The sequence below is a fragment of the Canis aureus genome, chromosome 18 (assembly GCF_053574225.1).
Source record: "Canis aureus isolate CA01 chromosome 18, VMU_Caureus_v.1.0, whole genome shotgun sequence".
Lineage (NCBI taxonomy): Eukaryota > Metazoa > Chordata > Mammalia > Carnivora > Canidae > Canis > Canis aureus.
The window spans coordinates 12,370,771-12,398,488 of NC_135628.1; the positions used below are offsets into that span (position 1 = coordinate 12,370,771).

A 27,718-nucleotide genomic window follows, 5' to 3' on the forward strand; every position below is an offset into this window, starting at 1 on the left:
TTTTATTCAGAAGAGATTTTAAAAAAAAGGAAATAAAGAGGGGAAGAGATTTGAGCCAAGTAATCACTGATTCTTTTTTTTTTTTTTACTAGATATTTGTTTTTTCATCAAGTAACAATTACCCAGCTATAACCTCAATCTGTTTAGAACTAAAATTTCAAGTCTGCCTTCCAGACCCCAGAAAAAATTCAGAAGCTGCTCCATTTCCACAGAAAAACTAGATCTCAACAGGGGTTCGAGTTCTGGGCCCAGCAGCTGGGGAGCGGTGGAACACGTCTTGGGTAGAAGAACCCCTATGGAAACCACCTGGAGGGCCTGGGGGATTTATTATTTACTAGATTATTACTTCCATTAATGCAGAGAAGCATCTGAAGGAGACCTTTTTCACTCCCAGAGATGTCAGAGGTAAAAATAACTTGGGGACCCCAGGGTTGCCTTGGAAAGCTGAATGAGTGGTGGGGAGAGGACAGGGGTGCCCAGAGAGCAGGAGCACTGGTGCAAATAACTGCACGTCCTGCTGGAGAGCGCCAGGTGTGCCCAGGAGCGCCCTGCAATGGAGGGTGAAGGGACGGTGGAGCAGAGGAGCCGCCTAAGGCGAAGGTCAGAGATCCTTCTTCGTAGGAGTAGGGGCAGGTGGTTTGTGGAAAAGTGAGATGGAGAGGGACTGGCTTAGACCTTCCCGTGCCCTCTTGAAATTGAGTGAATTTCTACTCAAATGGAAGAAAACTTATAAATTCAGGAATTCTTTCCCTCCCACCCTCCTACCCCTCCTTCCCTCCCTCCCTCCCTCCCTCCCTTTCTTCTTTCTCTCTTTCTTTCTTTCTTTCTTTCTTTCTTTCTTTCTTTCTTTCTTTCTTTCTTTCTTTCTTTCTTTCTTTCTTTCTTTCTTTCTTTCTTTCTTCCTTCCTTCCTTCCTTCCTTCCTTCCTTCCTTCCTTCCTTCCTTCCTTCCTTCCTCCTTCCTTCCTTTCCTCTTTCTTTCTTTCTTTCTTTCTTTCTTTCTTTCTTTCTTTCTTTCTTTCTTTCTTTCTTTCTTTCTTTTTAGTAATAGACTTTATTTCATAGAATGGTTTTAGATTTACAGAAAAATTGAGCAGATAGGACAGAGGGTCCCAATACAGGATCCCTTTACTGCGCACAGTTTTTCCTGTTAGCAGTATGTTGTATTAGGAGTGTGGTACATTAAAAAAGAATTAATGGATCAATATTGATACACTATTATTTATTAACATCTATAGCTTACATTAAGGTTCACTCCTTGTACTGTACAGTTTGATGGTTTTGGCAAGTGTATAATGTCATGGGTCCACCATTATAGTATTGAACGAAATAATTCGCTGCCACTGATCCCCCTACGTGATGCCTGTTCCTCACTCCTCCTCTCCCCACGCCCGCACCCCCAGCCTCCAAAGCCCTGGCAACCCACTGGTCTGATCTCTTTATTGTTTCTGTAGTTTTTTCTCTTCCAGAATGTCATATAGTTGAAATCAAGCAGTCTATAGCCTTTTTCAGACTGACTTCCTTCACTTAGAAATATTCATTTAAGACTCATCCATGTCATTTCATGCCTTTACAGCTTCAACACTTGCTGGATTATATGGTAAAGGCTGTAAGTGTTTAGCTTTGTAAGACAGTGCCAGACTGTCTTCCTAGGTGGCTGTACCAATCCTCCTTGCTTTTTAACTTTCCACGTGACTTTAGTTTGGGAAAAGAACTTAGAGATAGTTTATAGAGAAATGCAGGTGCCACTTACGGTGCAGCGCACTGATTCTCAAGTACCAAGAGAAGTGTTTTATGTTGGATGGGAAACAGTAGCAGAAGACTTCACCAACAGTGCCTTTTGCTCTAAGGACATTTGTTGTTTACTTAACCAGAGGCAAAAACAAGTGGCTTCAGATTCATTAAATAGCTCAAGATGTCATCAAGGGCCCAGGCTCGTCTTCTTTCTCGTCTTCTCCTTGCCCGTGCTGAGTAGGTTGGCCTTTTGTCTGTAGCTTGCATTTCATCATCTCAAGATGGCTACTGTAATACCCGGCATTATGCCCTCCCATGCTCCACCAGAATACAGAGGAAAAGGAAACACTAATAGCTGTCCTCTTACTTTGTCTCTTTCATCAGAAGAGTGTCTGTTAGCAGATTTCCTCTGATGTCTTATTGGCCTCAAATGGGTCATCTAGTCACTCTGGCTGTATCGAGGCCAGGAAGTGGCTGTTTTGAGCTCCTCTAATGTTTGATCAGGCCTCACCCATTTATCCTGTGGATTATTGCTACTTGTCACTTTTGTTGGCTTTAGTTGGCATTCATCTGTGATATGAGGGTCGGAGTGTTCACTCACTTTCAAACTGTGTTTCCATGAGCCCCAGGTTTCTGATGGTGAGCTTAGGAGTTCCTGCTGGGAAAATGAGTGGGGATAGAGCCAGCCAGGTTCTAGGCTCCTAATTTTTTCTGGATAATCATCCTTCCAGCTTCCTTACAGGTTAGGGCTCCTGGAGGGTTTCCTTTGGATAAGGCTTTGCAGCTAAAATTAAGACTGAAGGCATCTTGAGTTAGATGATGGTGAATGTCTCTTTCAATTCTAAGAGTCAGATTTTTGGACCAAGGTGAAACAAGGCTATTCGTCTCCTAAGTGCTTTGTAAAATCCTTAGAATTTTTGTTTTGAAAGATTTACCAGATGCACATGTCATGCACCATTTGAAAGAAAATTGGTTTTGTCCTCTGTCCTAAAGGGGGGCGGGGAGGACTTTGCCGTTTGGAAAGTGGTTTAAATCTTACTTCTTCCTTGACAAGGAAATGGTCTGGTGGGAGAAGATAAGAAAGATGGTCAGGAGCCTGAGTGTTACCACTAAAAAGTAAAAAAATTTGGTCTGTCTTAGTCTTTTCAAACATAGTTAATCAAATATCTTTGAGTAGTTGTGGGAAGGGATGATTTGTGTTCTCTCCTTTCCTAACTTCTGTCCAGGTTTATGTGAAATTTGTGGCCTTTCAGATGGGCATTTTATATTTGATGCAGTTATTTTTTGTGTGTGTGCTGGATAATGTTGTGGGCTATTAAAATATATTCAGTTAAAATGCTTTGTAATCAGTATTTACGCACTGAAGTGATTTTATGAAATTTTATGGAATATAAAATACATTAAACAAAACAAAACTAGGTGTATACGCCAGAAGATTGAATAGGTGAATCTCCTGCTGAGTGAAGCTGGTGTGTTCCGTTTTGCTTGCTTGCTTGCTTCCTTTCTCCTTTCCTTTCCTTTTTTTCTTTTTGAAATAACTCTGGTGGCTTCATGGTTCATGCAGCACGTTATGATATATGGACCTCATGCTGATACTGATTCTAGCCCGGGATGCCCCCCTGAACCTGGCTGGGCAGCCTTTGCCTTTCTGGTGTTATTGGTACAGTGTTTAAGTAAAGAAACCCTGTTCTGTGCAAGACAAAGGGCCTCAGTTCTAAGTGAGCATATGCTTTCTGATGTTTCATGTTGCCATGTGTCATCTCATTTATAACGCACAACTCCCTCCAAAGTAAGTGTTACCTCATTTTGCAGTGGAACACAGTGAAATACCAGACTGGTGCCATATTAAATAGTGCCAGAACAAGAGATGGAGGCTTCCCAGAAGCCTGAACATTTGCCACTAAATCAGTTGCCCTGCCTTTCAAAATAATTGGCATTTCTCACATAAATACAAGGGAAAGAGAATTATTAATTTTTGAAACACTGTGTGTGTGTGCCAAATAATTTGCATATTTAAAATATCTGCTCCTCATAACAATCCTAGGGAAAAGAGAGTTTACATTGGCATGTGGTATGGGGGTTACAGTATCATCACCACAAACTGAGGATTGAGAATTGTAGAGGAGATATGTCCTTCAAGGACATGTGAAAACCTGAAGAAAAAAAAAAAAAAAAAGGACATGTGAAAATCTGCTAAGGGTGTTGGAGAAAGGTACTCCAAATAACATAGCTTCGAGCTTCCGTGGATTTATAAAATTCCCCCAAAGTAGTCACTCAGCTTATTCCTGTGACTGTCATGCATTGTCCAAAAATGTGGTGAATGTTTGTCTACTGGAAGAAAAAGATAAAAACTTCAGCCTTTCTTTCTTTCCCACACACTTTCACGGTGGCTCATAGTCTCAGTACTTGGGACGCCCTCTCTTTGCCTGCATGGGGCTGGCACTGGGGCTGCAATGGAGGGCATGCTATGCTGGCGTGGCCTAACTCTTCACAGGACCTTCTGAGAGTGAGTTCATGCCCCCGTGAAAAACAAATTGGTGGTCCATCCAGTGAGGACTCACTGGCCGAAAATCTTTATATAAAATTGAGATTGACACGCAACAAAATTTCCTGATATCCCCCCACCCACCTTCCCAAGTCTTGGGAGAAAATCATTTCCTCCCTGCTCTCCTTTCTGCCAAGAAGTTTGTTGAGTGTGTTGAATAAAGGGCTTCATCCAAGCTCTCATAGTCATGTCCTGGCAGAGCATGGATGGGCTAATGGACATCCTGCAGGACAGATCAAGGAGGAACCAGAACCTGGAATGGATGTGCCTCTGGGATTGAGGCAGGTTCCAGATTGGGGAGGGGGAAGGGGACAGAAAGCCAGCTGGAGCCTGAGGATCTTTGTCCAGCCAAGTGGCGGAACATGGTATCTAGACTGGAGGATCTCAGGGGCAGATGTTGGGCGGTTGCCTTGTTAGGTTGGTGAGGGTACTGATGAAGGGGTCTGCTCCTTGTCCCATTAAACTTTAGTATTAATGATGCTGGATCTGGCCTGGCTTCTTCTGGGCAGGAACATGCCGGCTAGGTGAGGATGATCATTTTCGGAGGTCAGTCTTAAGCCAAGGTTGATGTTTCCCAGAGGGGACCCAGAAATAGGAAGCTTTTCTGTGCCTCTGGGCTTGGGGATGGGGGCCCTGTGAAGTTGTGAGGAAGGGACTATATACTGGGCACAGACCTCTTTAATAGGTTTATTAGGTCCGAGTTTAGGAGAAGTGGTATCAGGGTGCCATGGTATGGGTTTTTTTTAGGATTTTATTCATTTATGAGAGGGAGGGAGGGAGGGAGGAGGGGAGAGAGAGAGAGAGAGAGAGAGAGAGAGAGAGAGATTGGCAGAGACACAGGCAGAGGCGAGAAGTAGGCTCACTGCAGGGAGCCCAATTTGGGACTTGATCCCAGGACCTCGGGATCAGGACCTGAGCCAAAGGCAGACGCTCAACCACTGAGCCACCCAGGTACCCCACTGTGCCATGGTTAAGGTCATCCTTTATTTCTAGTTTCTAGTGGGATTTATGGAGGAAGGCGAGGCTGACAATAGCAACAGTATACAAGAGCTTGTGCTGTCTTCTGATCCTTTGTCTTTCTTTGTCATTCCCTGGAGGAGGAATCTTTTGCCCTTTGGTTTCCTTATTTAGAAAAGGTTTTTTGTTTGTCTGTCTCAAGCGTCCAGAAAGCCTATGTCGGGAGGTAAAGAATATAATGGAAACAAAGCAGGATGATAAACAAGGTTGGTGAAGTCAGTCCCTTTTTGATTTCCTACCTGAGTTTCCTTATCCTGTTTCTTGAATTAAACAGTGAAAAGAACTTTGGAAGAAAGAACATGTGATGATTAATTAAATTCTTACATTTAAATGAGCCTCTGATTGGGTTTTTATGTGAAAGAAACCTTATAAAGTACTGAAGATAGAAAGGGAAAAGAAAAATGAAAAAGATATTAACCTCCTTTTTAGGTGACTGAGAATACAATTGAAAAGGCTTTTCCTGCTTTTCTCTTGTATTTACGCATCTTTTTAAAAAAGTGACCCTGGAGGCAGAAAAAAATAGGACGTATTTACTAGTATTTGTTATGTGTCAGGATGTGAGCTCATTTAATGCTCACAAAAGCCCCAGTGAAATGTGCATTACTGGCCACATTGATGAGGAAATTGAGGCTCAGAGAGGTTATGTGGGCCGCCCAAAGAGAAATCACTGGTAAGTAGACCCGAGGGATCCCAACCCTGTCTTCACAAACATGCCAACCATAACCCTGTTAGTGTGTGTATGCTACTGAATGGGACAGTCCTACAGACGCCTTCATAGCCATTACTTTTACCCTACATGTTCCTAACATGTTGATTCAAAAGTGAGCTTGAACTTTCTTTCAGTTTCCTTAACCTTTGATAACTAACCCTTCCTGTTTTGAGCATGAGGTATTTTAGGCATTGCTATTCACAGGGATGGAAAGTTAAAGAAGAAATGAAATTAAGAAAGTTTATGCTGTGAGAGGCCATAAAAACTATTTTGGGCTTCTGTTGGGTCTTATTTTATTTCTTGGACTAATATATAAGTAAATTTAAAATTCAACTGATTATATATTTTGCAGATATTCTATTTTTTGGAGTTTAAGACTATGCCCAATTTTGCATATTCAGCTAGCTTTTTTTCTAATGAAAATTCTTATTTTTAGTGTATACTATTCCATCTTTCTTAGGGTTTAGCTCTCAGATTCGGGGTAATAGTCCTTATAAGGTGATGCAGTCATTTTTAAAATTTCCCTTTTCTTCTTGTTCAGTGAAAGCATTTGATGCTATGAATTTTCCTCTTGCTACTTTTTTGCCTGAGTCCTGTAGGGTTTTGTATATAGCATTCTCAAATAATTAGTTTTTGGCCGTTTATTGAACACCAATGATATTTTAGTATAAAGGCAAACTAATATACTTAAAACTTGAAAATAGGCAAATAGCGAAAATGATGACTGTGAGTCTCTTCAAAGTCATCCTGGATTATTAGCACCATCCAAAGATTATCTAATTCTCTAGGTTTGTTGCCTTTCTTTGCTTTTCTTTGATTTACTATTTACTGTTTTTAAGATTTTATTTATTCGAGAAAGAGACAGAGCAGGAGCAGAAAGAGGCAGAGGGAGAGGGAAAGCAGACACCCCACTGAGTGCAGAGCCTGACATGGGGCTCGATCCCAGGACACTGAGATGATGAGATCATGACCTGAGTGGAAGTCAGATGGTTAAATGACTGAGCCACATAGGCACCCCAACTGTTTATCTTTGGTTAAGGTATTTCACAAGTAGGTCAGGGTAGAAGAATACCTACAGGAAATGGTGCAATGCAAGTGATTCTTGTCCATTAGAAAAAAATAATCTCCCAAGATACAGTTTTGCTGCCCTGCAAGGCATTACCCAGTTATCTACTTCAACGATTTTATTTTAGCAGTCCTTCTTTCAGTGACTATATATAAATACGTCTCTTCTATAATCTTCTGAAACAACTTTTCTATCCTGTTGGTTTCTCACTGAATTAAAGAATCTTTAATATGTATTCATTTTACATTTGTATGAGGGTCATGTTTTTAAAGTTTTGAAAATTGCTTTACACTAGGAACGATGTAAGAGGCTTTCTTCCACCTGTGTCGAAAAGACCCAGAGCTGCACAGTAGTTAAAACAGTAAACTGTTGTTACAGGAACAAAGGGGGAAAAAGAGGACTGGACCCATTCCTAATGTAACAAAGGACAGCAGAGATTTATAGCCAAGCATCAGGAAGGGGGTCAGTGGATGGGGAATTACTAAAAGGAAACATCAAGAACAGGGGATTCTGTGAAACTGACTCAATAGGATTCTTGCTGAAGGCAGACCAGGGTGACCGCCTATCACCCATGGGAGAAGGGAGGATGAGGGATTTGGTCAGATACTAAGGGTGGGAATTCTCTCTTAAGCTGATTTAGCAGGATTCTTGCTAGAATTGGACTCCACAAGGACAGAGGTGGAAGCTCATGGTTCAGTTTAGTTGAGCAGAGGACTCATGAGCCTGACTAAAATTTGATCAAGGAAAGAATCCTTGTTATATGCATAATGCAACTTAATCCTCACATAAATCCTCTTAGGTGAGTTTATCATTGTTTCTAACTGTACTTAGGAAGAAACAGGCTCAAGAGTGTTCAGGCGGGTGTAATGTAGAGATACCAAGTGAGCCCAGGTTTATAGGATTCAAGGTCAACTTCACTATGTTACTCTGCGGAGCCACGTGCTTCTCACCGAGAAGAGCAATGACAGTGTGACCTAATACATTGCATAAAAGAATATGGATAAATAAAAGGAAGAGATAGATGAAGGAAAAAAGTTTGAGATCACCTAAAAAACAACTATGATCCCATTGAGCTTTTTCTCTCTATATGTCAAAATTAAAGTGTGCAAGATGTCTATGCAATTGTAGAATTGGATGGATTTTACTTGGAAAGTCCCTATCTCCTACATCAGACCTGAATATTTACTTATTGGATATATATAGAGAAGTGGTTTAAAACAAGAAGCAGCAAAGGTGCTTGCTTTACACTAACAAAACAAAGAGAATGGTGGGAGAGAAGAACTGTGATTGCTTCTAGACCCTGGGTGAACATTGGGTCTGCCGTCTTTCACTATGGAAATGTACAGTTCCACAGCTTAGCTTTTTAACACTGTGGGGTATTTTTAGTTTTTCTCGAGGATCTCATAAAGTTCTCAAAACAAAATTGGTTATAATTCACTTTACTTAAAAATAAATACATGAGGGGCGTGCTATGAAATGAAGTCAACAGTTTGCTGCTTCCAGTCCAAAATCACTGGAAAGGATTAGGGAGACATAAGTGGTAGGTAGTAGTGAGAGAGGCAAGGATGAACAAGCTTTAAAACATCTCTCTCCTGGGATTGAGTCTCACGTTGGGCTCCCTGCAGGGAGCCTGCTTCTCCCTCTGCCTGTGTCTCTGCCTCTCTCCCTCTCTCTCTCTCTTTCTCTGTTTTTCTCATGAATAAATAAATAACATCTTTAAAAAAACAAAAACAAACAAAAAAACATCTCTCTGTCTTCCTGTAAAACTACTCCCAGTTAGGCCCACAGAAATCACTATAGCAGGTAACGTTAGGAACTCAGATATAATGAAAGTACTAGGGCCGTAACTCCGCATGCCATGCTATCCATCGTAGCAGCATACCGTGTCCTTGAAATATACTCTACTTACCAGGTTGAATGTAATTTCTCTGGGATTCCAGATTAGAGGTCGGGAAATCATTTTGTGTCTGCAAGTGCTCAATCACCAATACCTACTGTTGTTATATTCTGGATCCTGATTACAGGTACCCCCATTCCTGTCCATTTAATCCAGAAGGCCCTCTGGGCACTCCTGGTACTTTTCTCTCCTCTACGTCTCTCCCTCCTGCAAAATCCTGTGGCTGTTGCATCCTGTGTTTCTAAAGAATCTGGCGCCTGTTTCCTCCGCACTGTTCCTGCCCTGGATGAACCCTCCTCAGCCTCTGGTATGAAGATGACTTCAATTGTCTCCTAACATGTGTCCTTCCCTCTGTTCCCTGCTTCTTCCCCTCTGGGTTCCTCTCATTGTTGTAAAAATACCCATATGATCTTGCCAGTTGGCTTCAAACCCTTTAGTGGTTTCCCAGGGCTTACAGACTCTTGCTGAGCATCCAAAGCCCTTCTAACCCAGTGCCCGTCCTCCTCGTTCTCCAAGTCTCCCTTCTCCTGTAGTTCACCTTTGCTTCAGTCTCATCTGGAATCTGTTTACATCTGCTTTCAGGCAGAGCATGCAGACTGTGTGAGCCAGCCATGCCCGTGTGGACTGCTTCCCTCTCAGCCTGGACTGGGTCAAGCATCTCCTTCGCAACACTGCACCGTAGCTGTTTATTTATAACATTTCTATAAGAGACCATGCTGTCTTCTGGGGGCAGGGCAGCATCCAATATACATTAGGGTCCCTGTGCTTACAGGAAGAGGCTGCCCATAAACATTTGTGGCTTGAGTGAATGAATGGTTGAATGCATGAAATGGGACCTTTCTTGCATGAAAAAAACTTAATGCCGCTAACCTCTGTTTAGCTTTGGAGAATTTGTGTGAAAAGGACCTAAGGTATTCTGTACGTCATCTCTTGTTTCTTTTCTTCTACTTCATCCCATCTCTTTATATAAATGTGTCGGTGTGGATCAGCTGTCATTACTATCACTGCAGTTCTCTCCAAGGAGGAGGCAGGTGTCCTAAAGCAGGGAGAGTACAAACGAAGATATGTCCAAGCCCTCCCTCGGTCAGCCTGGCTTTGGGGTAGGCAGGCCAGTCTTCACGGACATGTAGGGATTTGAACACACACACACACACAGAAAAACCAAACTGGTGGGGAAAAAAATGAGCGTCACCAGTAATGGGACAAATCAAAATCAGGCACCACCTGGTAACATGTAAGGAAAAGGATGCAGCTTCACTTTTCCGTGATTTTCCTGCCAAAAACTCCTAACCTGACTCTAATCACAGGAAGCATCAGACAAAGCCGAATTGAAGGACTTCTACAAAATAAACAGCCTGCAATTTTAAAAACTGTCAAGGTTGGAAAAATCAAGGAAAGACCTAGGGAGGTGTTTTAGGGTGAAGGAGACCAAAGAGACATAAGAACTAAAGCACTGGTGTGATTCTGAACTGGATCCTTTTGCTATAAAGTACATTGTTGGGGCATTTGATGAAATTTGAATGGGGTCCAAGGAGCAAATGTAACATGTGTTGCATGTTAATTTCCTGATGTTGATGGTTGTGTTGTGATTATGGAGGAGAATGTTATTGTTGTAGGAAAGCACCCTAAAGTATCGGTGAGTGGTGGAGCTTGGCGTTGGCAAGTTATTTTCAAGTGGTTAAGAAAGAAAAGTTCTTTGAACTATAGTAGCGATTTTTTTTATAAATTTGAGATTGCTTCAAAATAAATTTTTTAAAGATTTATTTCCTTGAGAGAGTGTGTGCCCACACGAGTAGGAGGGTAGGGGCAGAGAAGAGAACCTCCAGCAGACTCCCCGCTGAGTGAGGAGCCTGAGGTGGGGCTGGATCCCACCACCCTGAGATCACGACCTGACCTGAAATCAAGAGTTGGGCACCCAACTGAATGAGCCACCCAGGAGCCCCCCAAATAAATTTTTTTTAAGATTTTATTTATTCATGAGAGACACAGAGAGAAAGAGAGAGGCAGAGACACAGGCAGAGGGAGAAGCAGGCTCCATGCAGGGAGCCCGATGTGGGACTCGATCCCGGGTCTTCAGGATCACGCCCTGGGCTGAAGGCAGCGCTAAACAACTGAGCCACCGGGGCTGCCCCCAATAAAAATTTTTTTAAAGAAAAAAGTCAATAAACAAACTTGGACTTGCTCCAGGGACAGGCTGTCCTTATGAGACGTGGCTCTCGGTGTATTTGTATTGATGAAATTGTGCAGCAGAGGGGCTTGGTTTTCCTTGAACTGAATTGGAAGTGGAGATGTGGTAAAGTTGAGGGGCATGGCTGAGAGCCAGCCTCCATCCCGTGTCATCGTCTCTCCCCCAACCAGCCCTCAGCAGGCCGCCTCACCTGGAAACAGGCTCACAAGCCAGACTGTCAGCTCCGGGAGAGCCGGGCTACCTTCCAGGGGTAGGTGCAACTGGCAGGTTCCTAGCGACTGGGGAGCAAGCTGCCAACTTGATGATTTACTGTGAGGAATGTAACCAAAGCCACTGGCGCTCGGAGGAGCAGATTTCCTTTGTATAGTAAGCTTCAAGGGAGGCTTGGTGGTAATCAGGAGAGTGTGACAAACAAGGAATCACAAGGAGAAGGGCTGGTGTGATCAGTGACCAGAGGCATCCTGTGAGAAGAGCCTGGTTCCCCCATCCTGCAGAGCAGCCTCGTACTTGGCAATGGGATGTGGAGCCGTGAATCTGGGGCAGGGCTTGGGCTCCCTTGGGTGTAGCTGGACTGGCTTCCCAGACTCCAACTTTTGTCTGTGTTCAAGGTTGGCCACCTTTCTGCTTCTGACTGATGTGTTCTTGCTTTAGATATGGTAATAGCCTCAGCCTGGTTGTAGACTCTTGAATGTCTTGGCGTGTCTACGATTCTGTGTTGACTGCCGGGTTGATTTCATATGTTCACTCTCAGAGGCATAGACTTCTTTATTCGAGTTCCTTAGAGATCCTCCTTGCCACTACTGGCCGCGTGGGAACTTGGACTAGAGAGAGGCTATACTCAGAGTAGCGACTTCCCTTTTGCTGTTTGTTTTTTTAAAAGTCTGGAGCCATGTAAAAGGAAGGAAAGACTTAAAAAAAAAAAAAAGGCTTACCTTCTTGGGATATCTTGTTATCTTTAGAGTTCTTTAACTTCCCTCGGTTGCAGACTTTCTTTCTTTCAGAGACTTAGCCAAAATAGATATTTTTCCTTTTGAGAACACTGTGCCCCTCCGCTGTGAACCAAAGGTTTTCAACTTTTTTGGTGCAAAGTCCATGTGGGGCTGGCCGTTGTGTGTGTGTGGTGTTTCTAGCTCTCTTTCTACAGCTGAGGAGTGCTCTCTCGGGTGTGAGATTCCCCGGCCTCTCATCCCCCCTTCTCTGGAGTGTTTGCAGTTCTTCCTCACACGCGTGCTCACGTCTCTACCGAGGCACTGTAAGGCCCCTGGGTACTTAGCCCTAGAGCTCAAGGTTCCAAATGGCTTCGTTTGTAAAAGCCATTTGTTCCCTGGTGGGTGTCACGTGAGGTTGCCCAAACCTTGAGGCTCTTGAGCACCAGAGCCTGTTTTTAAAGATGGCCTGAAATCAGAAATGCAAGTCAGCCCACAGAAAGAAGCGGTGGTTCTGTATGGCTCATTAGTTAGAGACCAGCCAACAGGGTCCAGGTCCTTCTGTGAGTGATGAAGGGCTGGGTGCTTTCAGGCACGAACCCCGTATCCTTCTTCGAAGGGTGCTTAGAAGGTTGTTGTGATTTTTGCAGAGGAAGAGCATACACATAGAGGGATCAGCTCACACTGGTCTAACTTAGAGTCCTCAATTTAGTGTAATTTTATATTTTGTTTTCTCCTTTGCCCATGCCATGATAAGGCTCTGCACACAAATGCCTTTATAAACCATAACCAGAACGTGCCTGGTTGGGGATTTCCATATTGGCCCCCAGGTTCACTGGGAAATTGACCCCCAGGTTCATTGGGAGACAGAGAAGCAGCATCTACAAGATCACGAGGTCAGCTGCTGAGCCCTGGCATGGCCATCTGTGCAACCACGTCGCCCTCTCATCTGAAAATGCTGCCTCATGAAGAGAGCTTAGCCCCTGGCCGACAGACCCAATAGACTGGAGAGTGGGATGGTGAGTGTCCGCGAGGCTCAAGCAACAGACCTGTTTTCCATCTGCAAACAAAGCAAAACTGAAAGCCCTACATGAATTCTGGCATTAGTCCTTGCCATCTATTTGATTTTTTTTTTTTTTTAACCAGGTCAGGAGCTATGATGAGTATCAAACTCTGGGCCAGAGAAAGGATTAGAAATAGAATCACCTGAAACATGCTATTCAGGGCAGGTAGGGCCTGTGGTCTGCTTAGGGACCTATAACTTTCCCTTTCATTCCATCCCTGGGCCTCCTTGCATCTGAGAGTCAGAGAATAATAATAAAGTAAAGGCAGGCTGTAACGAGAAATGTGATCCTTGGGGTACCCTACGAAGCTGTGCCTCTGTCAGAGTTCCTATTTGATGGAAAGAGCTCTGGCCTTTCCAGCTCTGCCTGGCATTCCCCTCGGCGACGGGGCACGGGCTTGATGTGAAACCGATCCCTCCGCTTGCAAGTGGCGAGGCTGACAGCTGTATACGGGAGCGCTCCCTGGAATGGGCTTCGGGTCTCTGCTCGGGCAAGAGGCAGACTTTGACTCCCAGTGACAGCTGCAAAGTACAGATTTATGGTGGGTACTGGCTCCGAATTCCAATTACCATCTGAGTTTCCAGAGAGTCTACATTTCCATGTCTATAGTGCATTTTTACAACTTGCCACTGTGATAGGCGATACACAGCCATCCCCTGTTACTAATATTTTTAACCAAATGATGAGAGCACAGGTGATATATACTTAAGGCTTTTCTGCTCCTTGCAAGGTGAAAGTGCTAGGGAGTCTGCTCTGAATTTCAAGAGGTGAGAGAGGCAGGTGGGATGGTGAAGGCGATGAGATTTTGGAAGCTGAGCGACACCGATGAGGCCGTGGAAAACGTGTTTCTGTTTACAACAATTCATTTGTGTTTCAGAGAGCGGCTCTCCCTAACGAGGGTAGCGTGTGCCAGAGAGTCAATAAAGGACTCCGGGGGCGCTTGCACTTCTTGCTTTGTGCACGCCATCGGTGGATGCGGTAGCATTGGATTCTCTGGCTCTTGACAGTCTATTTCCTACGGTTGAAGGATGGCTAGATTTGCTGTCCTAAGAGCAGGACCTTGAGGATCTGCAGACCCGCCTGTCCCCTGAGCTCAAGCTGTCCTTCTTGCCTGTTAATGCTCCACAGAGCAGGAGGATGGAAGGGGTATCTCCTAGCTTGACAGTTTGTGGCTCTCTGAGACTCTTGCAGAGCCGAGATGTCTTAGCAATGGATGCAAGTGTACAGGTTTCAACTGTACAACTGACAACTTTGCTGCTTCTGTCAGAGGAAATCCACGTGGCTGTCCACATGCACGTCAGCACAATAGAGGAAAACATCTCAACGTTTTAAAATAGACCTTTGAAAACATTACCAAGACTACTTCATGCTTTAAAAAAAAAAAAAATCCTCCTTCTGAACTTTCAAAGTCTTTTTCTCCACACATAAAGGAAAGGTCTTATGTGGCTGTTTTGCTTAATGTGGGCTGGTTTTATTTTGGACTCTTTGAAACCCAGCGTGAAGGCTAAAATTCTATGTGGAGAAGTAAAAAAATGAAAGGAATGGCGAGGTTTGGGTTGTGCTAAATTAAAGTGACAAGGTACAGATAACAGGGCACGGCTGTGCCCACAAATTAGCCCTCTCTAATTTGCTGCTGTGGAAAGTACTGCTTTGGTGTGCATTGTAATTTCTTTCTTGAATTAAAAGTTTAGAAAGTCTAGTTTGCTCAAAAGAGAAAACCTGAAAAACCTAAGCCTTTTAGTTTTGAAATGGCCCATGGTTCCCTATGTCCAAGGAGCTGTTTGAGGAAAATCTTGCTTCAAAAATATGTAAATTACACGGTTTTATTTTTCGAAGCCACACTGTGTGTTGAATTTTGATGTGGGCTCCTTGGGCAGCCTTTTCCAAAGTTTCCATCTCAATCCAGGAGGCACTTTGTGTTGAGCAGGTGGCCGCTGTATCTTGTATGGTCTCCTCTGTAAATGAGGTACCATATCATGTTTGGAATGGATTTCTGGTGGGGGAGGGAGGTAAAGAAGACCCCAGTTACTCTCTCCAACTTTGGTTTAGCTCTAGGCAGCAGCTCGATATCGATGGGGAGCCAGGATGACACTTTCAGTTTCTCCAGCTACAACATGTCCTACCCCAAATTACAATATTCCTGTACCCCAAGCTTAACTTTCCAGAGGGCTGAAACGTCATTCTGTGAAATGAATTATCATATTACCAAAAAGTTGGCCATATAGATTGTGGAATAAGACTCAGGATTGTTTCTTATGATACTGTAAAAAATTTTGCAATTTGTGGTAATTTATCTTTTGTTTGTAGTTTCTGTGGGTGTTTTCTCAAAGAGAGACCCACTGCTTCCATATCAGATTGTCTACTCCTGGATGCTGGGCACTTTCACCCTCCTATGAGGCTTTAACCCATCATGGCTCATCCACACCTAGGCATTTATGATGTTTCCTAAATTGTGTTCCGTAGGTGATTAATAGATGAGATGTGGAAAGGGTTTTATAGTCAAATAAATTTGAGAGATCCTAGGATAAACAAAAGCCAACAGATTGCTTTATTGAAGGACTTTTCTGAGCCTTTAACATATATATGTGCACGTTGTAAATTGTCAGGACAGTGAGTGAAGTAGACATCTGGCACAGGAATATGTTCCTAAGTGCATCCTTGGGGAACACTGCCTCAGCATTTCGCTCTACCTGCCTGGTAGGGGTTCAGTTGTGTCCCTCCCAGAAAAGATATGTTGGAGTCTTCCCCTTGCCCCCAGTACTTCAGAATGAGACTTTATTTATTTATTTATTTATTTATTTATTTATTTATTTATCTATTTATTTATTTATTTATTTATATTTCAGACACACACAGAGAGAGGCAGAGACAGAAGCAGGCTCCATGCCGGGACCCTGACACGGGACTTGATCCCGGGACTCCAGAATCATGCCCCGGGCCAAAGGCAGGCGCCAAACCACTGAGCCACCCAGGGATCCCAGAATGTGACATTATTTTGCAATAAGGCCGTTAGAGATGTGATTAGTTAAGATGAGGTCATACTTAGTAGGTTGAGCCCGTGATCCATTATGACGGGGGCCCTTAATAAAGAGGAATTGGACATAGACACATATACACTGTAGGATGGTGCCATGTGAAGATGGAGTTATGCTGTCATACGTGAAGGAGCTACTACAAGGTAGGAGACAGGCCTGGGATAGATCTTTCCTGAGCACATTCAGAGGGATGTTGGCTTTGCCCACACCTTACTCTCAGACTTTTAGCCCCAGAACTGTGAGACTACATATTTTTGCTGGTTAAGTCACTCAGTTTGCGGTGCTTTGTTATGGTAGCTGTAGCAAACATTGCTATTCTAGATTGGAGCTCAGTACCTCAGGCTTCTTTTCAGGATGGGCTAGAACCACATCCCTAGTTCTAGAAGCTTCTTAGCCAGGCTACTCTCTGATCTCTTCTGAAGATTGTGGATTCATTCTTTGTGGATGCTGTTTGAGATACTTTCCACTAGGGCATGGGCTTTCTTCCCATTGCCCTGGAACAATGGTTTCTAACTCTAGTTGTACAGAGGAATTATCTAGGAAGCTTAAAAAAAATACTAATGCCTAGGCCCTGCCTAATTAATTAGAATCTCTGGGAGTAGGGCTCAACCATTTCCCTTAAAAGTTCTCCCTGGATGGCGCAGCGGTTTGGCGCCTGCCTTTGGCCCAGGGCGCGATCCTGGAGACCCGGGATCGAATCCCACGTCGGGCTCCCGGTGCATGGAGCCTGCTTCTCCCTCTGCCTGTGTCTCTGCCTCTCTCTCTCTCTGTGACTATCACAAATAAATAAATAAATACCTTAAAAAAAATTTAAAAAGTTCTCTAGGTGATTCTAGTGTGCATGTGGGATTAGGAATTATTGAAGGAAGCAAGCCTAAGCTGAGTGTATGTTAGATGGTGGGGAGCTGGGTGTTAGGGGCACCAGCCACAATTCAGCAGGGGATGGTGGTTTTCATTGAAGTGAAAGAGCTGGGTTTGAACCCTGGATCTTCCACTTAGCTATTGTGACTGTATAAGAGTCCTTTAGTGGCTCTATACTGTGGCTTACTCATTTATCCAGTAGGGAGTATAATGACGACCCAGAAAGGCTGTCATGAGATGTCTTAGCTTAGGCTGCTATAACAGAATATGATAGATTGGGTGGCTTTTAAACAACACTGATTTATTTCTCATGGTCTGGAAGCTGGGAAGTCTAAGATTAAGGCGTCTGCACATTCGGTGTCTGGTGAGAGCCCATTTCCTGGTTCATCTTCTTGCTGTGTCCTCACACGAGGGGCCAAGGGAGTTCTCTGGGGTCTCTTGACTGGGCTCCACTCTCATGACCTAATCACCTCCCAAAGACCCCCACTTCCAAATATCATCACACTGGGAATTAGGTTTCAACATAGGGATTCTGGAAACATAGATATTTAGTCTAGAACATGAAAATTTGGTGAGATGATTTGAGTTCAGGGTCTGAAAGATAAGCATTAAAGACTATTGGTAAACATATCCGGAGACCCTGTGATCCTCTTCTCAGTGAGTCTTCCCAAGGTGAGAACATCCTGTCCCTGCAACCTTATGTCCTTTATCCAAACCTATGCCTTGATTACTCTTTCTTATTCCTCCTGCCCTTCCCAACCGCCTGCACATTTGGTAGGCTTCCAGAACAAGGAAACCTGCATTCTCTGTGTGTACAACATCTCTTCACAAAACAAAAAAAAAAAGAACATTGGTTGAGGTGTGTTTATTCCTTAAGGAAGTGGGCTCCAGGCCAAGGATGAGGTCACTGTGGCCCATACCACCGTGGGCCGCAGGCACTGCTTTTATATGTGGTCATTCATAGCCAAGAGTGGGCAGCTAAAGCACAGTATCTGAAACACTGCCCAGGAATCCTCAAAATGAAAAGGAGCCTCAATCTTCAGTTAATAGGTAGCTCAGCCTCTCATAAGAAGCTTCTGGTTCCTGGCTCTGAATCAGAATTAAGCCTGTGAATGCCTGCTGAATCCAGATCTCTAGGGGTTCGACCTGATGTTTGGAGTTTCAAAGCTCTAGAGGCCATTCTGATGCGAGGTCAGAGTTGCCATCCTTCGTATTCTCTACGTATATACGTCTGTATGTGTGCACGTGTTTTGTCATGTGGAAATCTAAACACTCATTCAGTGCTTCATCCCATGCATGCTGATTAGGTGTCAGTGTGTGCCAGGCTCTCTCCCAGATGGGATATGGTGGTGAACCTAACACTCCTGCTCACCTGAAGCTTCTTTTCTAGTGAAGAATCCAGAGCATAAACAAGTAAACAAATGCCTGACGTAACGTCAGGCTTCGAGGAGCACCAGTAAGAAAATAATGTGAGGGAGGCAGGTGGGAAAGACAGAACACTGTTTTGGTTAGTGATCGAGGCAGGCTTCTCCAAGGAGGCAATGTTAGACCCTGAGTAGAGAGAAGGAGCACGTCACAGGGGAATTGGCAGGGGAGGGAATGTTCTGGGCAGAGGAGCAGCCCTGTGCTTGATGTGCTGGAGAATGGCAGGGCCAGAGTAGCAGGCCTGGAGAGAGGCAAGGAAAGAAGCACAGGGAGGGGTGGAGGCCAGACCATAGAGGCTGATAAGACTTTAAATATGGCTTGAATGTTTTCTAAGTGTGAGGGTATGCAAGGTTTGGAGAACAGAGGTGATCTGATCTGATCTATGTCTTAAATGAATTATTCTGGAGAATTGACTACTGTGGGCCAAGGATCCCAGAGTCCCAATGAGGCCAGTGAAGAGGTGGATTTTCGGGAGCTGTCCAAGGACGTTTATGCATTTGCTGCTGGAAAAATAGTAAACGAATTCCTAGGCAGTGTTGGCTATGCTTAGAACTTCAAAGCAAGGTATAGAATGTATACTTTTTTACACTTTGTCAAATAATTCTGTATATTTTTTAAAAATGATACCTACTATGTTATTTCCACAAGACCATAGGTTCAAAGCAATTTGTGTTCATCTGTATTCCTGTCTTTTTGTGTGTGTGTGCAATCCTTGCTAGTTTCATTATAGATTACAGTAAAAGAAGTAATTTGTCAGGGTCAAATTTCAGAGGCAGGCTTTTGAGTAGGCCTAGACTTTAGTGTTTTTCTGACAAACAAATGAAGAATTTTGTTTTCCTGCAATCTAATTATTTTCACCATTCTTGTTTATAAACACTGTATCTTTTCTAATGACTGGCACTTTTTATTTGCATCTGTATCACTTCATTAATCTTGTTTAAGTAATTAAATGTGTGTTGCAGACTAAATGTTTGTGTACCTCCGAAATTCGTATGTTGAAACCTAATCCCCAGAGTGATGGCATTTGGAGGTGTGGGGCCTTTGGGAGGTGATTAGGTCATGAGGACAGAGCCCTCGTGAATGGGGTATATGCTCTCATAAGAAGAGGTCAGAGAGCTAGCTCACTTTTTATTTCTGCCATATGTTGGTGAAAAGAAGTAGTGTGCAGTCAGGAAGAGGGTCTCACCAGAATTCAGCCATGCTGGCAGCATGATCTTGGATTTCCACTTTCCAGACAGAAATAAATTTCTGTTGCTTATAAGTGACCCAGTCTATGGTTCTTTGTTACAACAGACCAAATGTACAGAGACAGTGTGCACATTGGCATATGATTCATGATGCATTTGTTTTCAGTTTATATGACATTTTTATGGATTGTCCAAGCAACATATTCTATACATACTATAAGTAAAATATAGAAGAAGCAAAAAAAAAAAAAAAAAAACCCTCACCTATGTATTTGAAAATTTACTGAAAGCTAACACCACTTATTTATTTGGGGAAAGGGGTATTTTTTATTTATGACAAATATCCCACATCTGTGATCCTCTCTAGTCAGAATTTCTTTGAAACCATGCCATCAGCCTTGGGCAGCTGGAGGATGGAGTCATCTGACTCACCTATCCTGGGAATGACCCCACAGATAGCGTAGGTTTTAAACCTGTTGTTGAACCTGCCTGTCACCTTGTTAGCTGTGTCCATAGTCATCTGGATGGACACATGATCCTTGGTGCTGATGATGTGGTTGCTGGCAGAGTATTTTCCCAGCATGTGGAGGTTCACGAACTTGTCAGTGTTTTTCTGCATGTCAGGGGCACACCTGCTGCCTCTGCCATGAGCATGGGCACAGAAAGGAAGTGCTGCATCCGCCTGACAGCCAAAACTAACATCATTTTATTTATTTCTTATTTATTTATTTATATTTTTAAAAAAGGTTTTATTTATGTATTCATGAGAGGCAGATTGAGAGAGACAGAGAAAGACAGAGACATAGTTAGTTTCCTAGTGCGGAAATCGATCCCAGGACCCTCAGATCACATCCTGAGCTGAAAGCAGATGCTCAATCCCTGAGCCATGCAGGCATCCCAACTAACATCATTTTCGATGATTAGACACTTTTCCTGTAACACATTATAAGATAAAAAGGGAAAGTACTAGAAACATTACATTTGGTAATTAAAGGAAGAAATAGGTAGAAAATAAAGATGAGCCCTCAAAGAAAAACTTTGAAAATATAACAAGATACACAAGCCATTGAAACTATGTAAATAGATTCATTTATGAAGTGTTTTAAAATTTTTGTGTCAGATGCCCTATAACATAAAATTCATGAACTCACTGGACAGATACGATCATAACCAAGTATTCAAAGTTGATATCCTCATCAATGGGACAGACCAACTGCATGTGCCTCTTGATATGAGATATGACACCACTCCTGTCATATTTCTGCCAAAAATCCATTACCAGAATCTCATTGTGAGGAAACATTAGCAAACGCAAGTAGAGGGATATTCTACAAAGTAACTTTTATAGATTTTTCCTTACTTTTCAAAAATGTCAAGGTCACAAAAGAAAAAGAATGACTGAAGAACTATCCTAGCTTGAAAGAGACCAAAGAGATTCTTACAACTCAATGCTGTAAGTGATCCTGAATTAGCTCCTAGAACAGGGAAACAAACTTTCTTCTTTCATGGTAAAGGACATCATTGGGACAATTAGAATTTGAATGAGGCCTGTAGATTATATAATAGTGTTGTATCAATTTTTACTTTCTGATTTTGATAATTGTGTGGCAATTACATAAGTGACTGTTGCTGATCTCTAGAAATACATATTGAAGTATTTAAGGATAAGGGAGCATCATATTCACGACTTTCTCATAGATAGTACTGAAGGAGGAAAGCTCTTTTTCCTGTATTCTTCTAGGTTCTCCAGCTGGGGCCCTGCACATTAAACTGACAAAAAAAAAAAAAATGAAATAACAGGAGAAAAGCAAACGGAAGTATATTAACACATGCAGCATACATATACATGGGAGAAACTCAGTGATGGGTAACTCAAAGGAATGGTGGGAACTTGGGCTTATATAGTATCTTAACAAAAGAAACAGTAAATTTCAGAGAAGTGAGAAAGACAAAGGAAAAGAATTTTAGGCTTTCAAGGGTAGCAACATATGGGAAGGTAAATGGGTGGGGCAACTACTGGAAGAAAAATGTTAATTTAGTAAGGCTTGTTTGTGCAGATGCATCTCAGTGGCATCTCATGTAAGATGATAAGATTGTCCTCGTCCTGGTTTGGAAAGCAGGAATTTATGTTCTATTTTCAAGCAGATTGGTAGAGGACAGAAAGCTCATCCTGTGTCTGCTCTTTTATTTATTTATTTTTATTATTTTTTAAAATGATTTATTTATTTATTTATTTATGATAGTCACACACACAGAGAGAGAGGCAGAGACACAGGCAGAGGGAGAAGCAGGCTCCATGCACCAGGAGCCCGATGTGGGATTCGATCCCGGGTCTCCAGGATCGCGCCCTGGGCCAAAGGCAGGCGCTAAACCGCTGTGCCACCCAGGGATCCCCTGTGTCTGCTCTTTTAAAAATTGCCTTCAGCTCACAGTAATCATTATGCTATAGCAGCACGTTTTGGGAGTGACTTACTCTGAACTCCTTCACTGTTTGGAAATAATGAAAAAGAGATAAAGCTACTATGATAAGAGGAATCTGTAGATTCTTTGTATTGGAGGAATCTGGGCAAAGAATATATTTCATATTCCTTTGGGAATTTTTTTGTAAGTCTTAATTTATTCCAAATTATGAACTCCAAATTGGGTTTAGGAGTTTATTTTCCTCCAAATTTCAACCCCTCCCCCCACTACAAGCTAGTGTTTTTTAAATGGTAGGAAGAAGACTTCTCCTTTTTTTTTTTTTAAAGTAAGGCAAATGCTTCTGAGACTGTCTTAAATATTTTATCAACTAGCTAAAAACGTTTCAAACATCATCTTGTATCAATAGAGCAGTGTGTCTTGACATGCCAAGAGAGCCAGTTAGAATAAAGTGGACCAGTGGGAAGTATTTTTCTTATGCTTGATTCTTAAATAGCCTTAAATTCTTGAATAGAAAACTAAAGTGTGATTTAAAATTTTTTATTCATACTGCTCATAAACCTGCAGATTAGTCTCCTTGTTTCAAATATTATTTTAAAAGGGACATGAAAATTTACGAAGAAGTGAGAAATTCGCTGTAGAGGGGACTTCCTGAATAGTAAGTTCGTAGAAAAGTAGTCAGTAATCTATAGCTCTGTACCACTGAAGATTTAAACCGGAGGAACTAGCTACAAGTTCTTAAGTGACAATTCACAAGGGAACCCCAAGTTACTTATAATAACAATGAGTGATTTCTCAATGCCATGTAGGCTCTGAGATAAACAAAAATATGAATTATGCAATTACAATTTTTTTTAAAGATTGTATTCATTTATTCATGAGAGACACACAGAGAGAGGGACAGAGACATAGGCAGAGGGAGAAGCAGGCTCCATGCAGGGAGCCCGATGCGGGACTGGATCCTGGGACTCCAGGATCACGCCCTGAGCTTAAGGCAGACACACAACCGCTGAGCCACCCAGGTGTCTGTAATTACAGATATTTTTAAGAGTCAAAGCTTGAACCATCTACAGACCAACGTCCAGGTGAATTTACATGTAAGACATGAGAAATCAGCTGTTCTTACCTGTTTCTAGCCTACAGAAGTAGACAAAATCTTTGACAAGAACCTAACCATGTATTTCCCCCTAGAAGAATAGTTTAGCATTTGCTAATTCGATGTTCCCATTGAATTTATAGAGTATAACTCCAAGTAGAGAGAACTATTTGAGCTCCCTGAATTTCAGCTTCCATATAGGTAGAGTGACTATGTATCTCATCCATCATACCACGCAGAATGAAAGTGAGAGTTTTCCAAACAGTATGCTGGTTCATTGGGTCTAAGTGGACTGTCAAGCAAACTGGGTCACGTAGCCATCCAATTGTAGGTAGCTTAAAATACCTAATTTTAGTAGCATTCAGCAAATCTTTATGGACCATCTCCTACTTTCCTGGTAGAATGTGAGGAAAGATAGAGCCTGACCCCTTTCTAGGAAGACCTTAGTGGCTGAAAAGTTAATGAACGAGGAGAGAATGAACGAGGAGTGAATGTTGCAAGTTAAGATCCTGTTAAGGATTCTAAGAGCAATGGGAATCCATTGCGAGATTCTAAGCAGGGAAGTGATAAGACATTATAAAAGTTCTCTGTAGTGTGTGGAATTGGGAGTGGAGGGAGGAGCAAGTGAATGCAAGGGATCTATCAGGAGGCTATTACCACAGTCCCAGCAGAAGTGATGGTGAAAGTGAAGATGGAAGAAGACTGATCTTCTTGGGAGGTCGGGTCTATTGGTCTCGATGATGAATATGAATGGAATGAGAAAAAAAGAACTATCAGGAATGAATCTCTGATTGTTGTGAGTAGAGGTCCATTTTCTGAAAAGAGAAATGTTGAAGAAACATCATGGTGAGCAGAGTCAAGAATTTAGCAAGTTAGATGTAAGAGTATTTACATAGAAGACATAGAAGACCATCTGTAAATTTTAGTTCCCCCTCCCCGTTTTATTCCTGGCATAGCAATTTTTGAAATGATGTTTGTTTTTTTTTTCCTCCCCCTCTCTTTATCTCTGTGGGTTTGTGCATATTGGCGTCCAAATCTGGTTACTATTCTTTCATTTTCCATATCAATTTTCTGAGCGTTCTGTTGCACACATTAGTTGGAATCCGTGAACTCCCCATCTCTTCAGTCTGCCACTACCCACAAATGAGTAGTTTTCCTGGTCCAGGTTTGAGATCTGCTTCAGGCTGCCCAGGGGAGACAGAACTAGGGGCCTCAGCTCATATCTGGTCCAGGTTCATACACAGGCCACACGGGGGGTGGGGGTGGCCTTCCAAGGGGATCACTCTTCAAGGCACACATCTGAGCTGAGCTACTGCTCCAGTGCAGGCTCCCCAGGCCAGCATGACTGGCTCTGGGGGAGCTTTCTCCAGATCCTGCTTTTGAACTTGGGTTACACTGCTGACTTCTCCCGTCTTTGGGATCTTTGGGGAGGAACACTTTCCTCTACCCACTTGGTTTCAAAAGGTCTGGGGCCTGCCGTTTAACTGACAATAGACAGATTAACAGGGAAAAGTGAAGGTTTATTTACATATGCATGCTGGAGGGCTCAGTATTGAGTAACTTGCTGAATAGTCAAAGGTAAAGGTTTATGTACTAACTTAATAAAAAGGAGGTGTTGAGAGCTTCAGTGGGAAACTATGGAAAGTTCTGTTGGGCTTTTTGATGCTAATCGCAGCTGAATTCATACTTCCTGGGTCAGTCTTCCCTATCAAGTCATGGTGGGGGGGTGTTGGGGGTTGGGGAGGTCAGGCAGTAGGTGTTAGTGGAGGATATATTTTCTGAAGCCTCTGCTTAAGTTTAGATAATTTTCTTTCTGTGGCTGCTGATTGTTCTGATGTTTTCAGTTTAAAGTAATTTTAATACCACTTTGATGGATTGTTAATTAATCCCTTCAGACTCTCGATTTCCTTTTATGTCAGGACAATCCCAACCCATCAGAGTCTTAATTAAATCGAATGTACTAAGAGAGGGATTCTGGATGCCTTTTGTCCTGTGGGTAGAGGATAGCTCCTCTATCCTTATGCAAATGTATCCACCTTCTCTTCCTTGATCTACTAAGCCCATCAAGGAGTATTGTAAGGGGTAACCCTGCTCAGGTCACAAAAGGTCACTCCTCCTCCCTCTCATCATTGGTACAAGTTCACCCCTCTTTTGCATAACTATGGGAGGCTGCCGTGTTGACTCATCCCCGAACTAAGATCTGCTTCTAGTGATTTATCTTTGTCCACCCAAGGACAGACACATGGCCTGGCAATTTCCCTTTTGAAACTTGTAAGACCTGCCACATCCTGTGGATACAGAGATTTTTAACTAATGGGTAAGTAAGCGATGCTGTGAATTACAGATTCACAAATTTCTTTTTTTTTTATTAAGATTTTATTTATTTATTCATGAGAGACACCGAGAGAGTGAGAGGCAGAGACACAGGCAGAGGGAGAAGCAGGCTCCATGCAGGGAGCCCGATGCGGGACTCGATCCTGGGTCTCCAGGATCAGGCCCTGGGCTGAAGGCAGCACTAAATCGCTGAGCCGCTAGGGCTGCCCAGATTCACAAATTTCTTGCAACTTTTTGATCTTGAATGAATGAAAAACGCCTTAAAAAACAGTGAACATTAAGTCAGGGCTTTGATCAAAGGTATAATCCTAAACCTTTGCTAACTGGTTCAGCCCTTCCCTCTGGAGCTGCATGAATCAGTGCTTTTTGGTTAGGACGAATTTGGTATCTATTTACCGGTTCCTAAACACAGGAGGGCTTCCCTTCGTTTTCAGTTACCAAGTTTTTAGCAGAGAAAGGAGCAACCTGTTAAGATATGATTGTGTGTGCTTTTGAGTACTACTTTGCTTCAAGGAGAGGAAATATTAGAGGAATCAGGGAGATAGGAACAAAGAACCAAAAATTACTTGTAGAAGTTCTAGATTTTTTTAAATGATTAACTAATGTTCCCTTTATCTGGCAAGTGGTAAGGATGCCTCAGATATAGTATATTCAGCTTTTTGCAAGACTTCCAAAAATGTATTAATAAGTTCTTGGACAACATGGAGAAATGGGAGCTGGTTGCTGGTACAGTCAGACACGAATGGTTGCATAACAATCACATTTTCTGCCGCCACCTCCTCTTTCCTTCCTGGGCTTCTTGGGTGTCCAAGGCGCTGGCCTTCAGCCAGGACTCACTGGTATACTGGTCATGGCCAGCATCCCTTATGATTGGTCATTGTGGACTCTGTCTGGTGTTAAATATTTTAAATGTGATCTCAGGGTCTAGTAAGCCAGAGCTCTTGGGAAAAGCTGTCCGAAGCCGGACTAAGGCCAGACTAGCTCCTTGGAAACTTCAGCCATGGTGCTCACCCTATATATAATTAAATTGAAAATCATTAAATAAGTGTCTGGAAAACCAACGCAGTGCACATTCTCTCATGTTGATGACCTTGGTATGTTTTTAGAACTATTGAGTAACAAATAATGTTTTATTTTCTCATTGATTGGATGCTCTTGCTCCGTTAGTGCCTTAACCATGGGGCTTGGTTGGACTCCGAGGGAGTCTCCTAAGGTTGCAAGGAAAGGAGAGAACTGGGAATTATGGAATGATTCTATTTATATTTTGAGCTTCTATCAGTAGTTGTGTTGGCTTAAGTGAATAAAAATTGTTTGCACAGCCATGAAGCGTTTATGATAACGTGTTGAGTTTTTTTTTTTTTTTTAAAGAAAAGCACTGCTTAAATTAAAATAGCACCACAAACAAATAAGCCTCGGACTTCTTGTAATGGAAAGATGAAGCACAGTACTCAACAGAGGGATTTACCACAAAAGTCTAAATTTATTAAACTACCACTTTTGCATATTGGTTTAGTTAGATTGTTTGCTTTTGGCTTTGGAGTAAGTCCGCATGCCCTTCCCAGAACAGACCTCCTCTAGCCTCATCTTCACTTGTACATCTGTACATCTGATTCTCCTGCTGCAACCTGAGGCACCGACTCGCAAAGCCGATGGCATGGGGGGATTTCAGGTGAGGGTCTCTCAGGTGATCTTTCCCTTAAGTGTCACAGCACCCTGTGATGATTTCTCAGCACAGAGGGTGAGATCAGAAAAGCAGAGGAGGATGTTCCTTTTACAAGGATACAGGCCTGGCTGTGGCTACATTTGCCATCATTAAGAGCCTGACTGACGGGGGGGGGGGGGGGGGGGGGGGGGGGGGCGGGATGATGTCGCCTGATAATCACTCTCTTCTGCTCAACGCCAGGTTGAAAAGGAAGATAATTATGAAAAAAGAGTGCCGAGGAGAGGCACTGACTGCCAGTTCCCTTGACAAGTGAGGGATTTATCTAGAAACAGCTGAAAATACCCGTTAAATATGTAAACTAGACTGAAGGGATTGGCAGAAAGAGTGGCCAATATTTATTGAATTACTGCATTTTTGTTAGTTTGGAATATACTTACATAGGTTTCAGTTAGCCCCGGGGAAGAGAGAAAAGTATAGTAGTATAACTCAAAGTTATAAAAGGTATTATTAAGTGGCTATAATTTCAAAAATGAGATGTGTAGGTTAGAGGTGGA

General features: G+C 42.7%; 1 protein-coding gene and 1 pseudogene across 3 annotated transcripts in view; one reads left to right on the forward strand and one right to left on the reverse strand.

Annotated features, from left to right (window-relative positions):
* Positions 1 to 27,718, forward strand: part of ELMO1 (engulfment and cell motility 1) — a 525,893-nt gene that overhangs the window by 45,985 nt on the left and 452,190 nt on the right. The window lies entirely within an intron of this gene.
* LOC144288263 (small ribosomal subunit protein eS21 pseudogene) lies at positions 20,021 to 20,272 on the reverse strand (annotated as a pseudogene).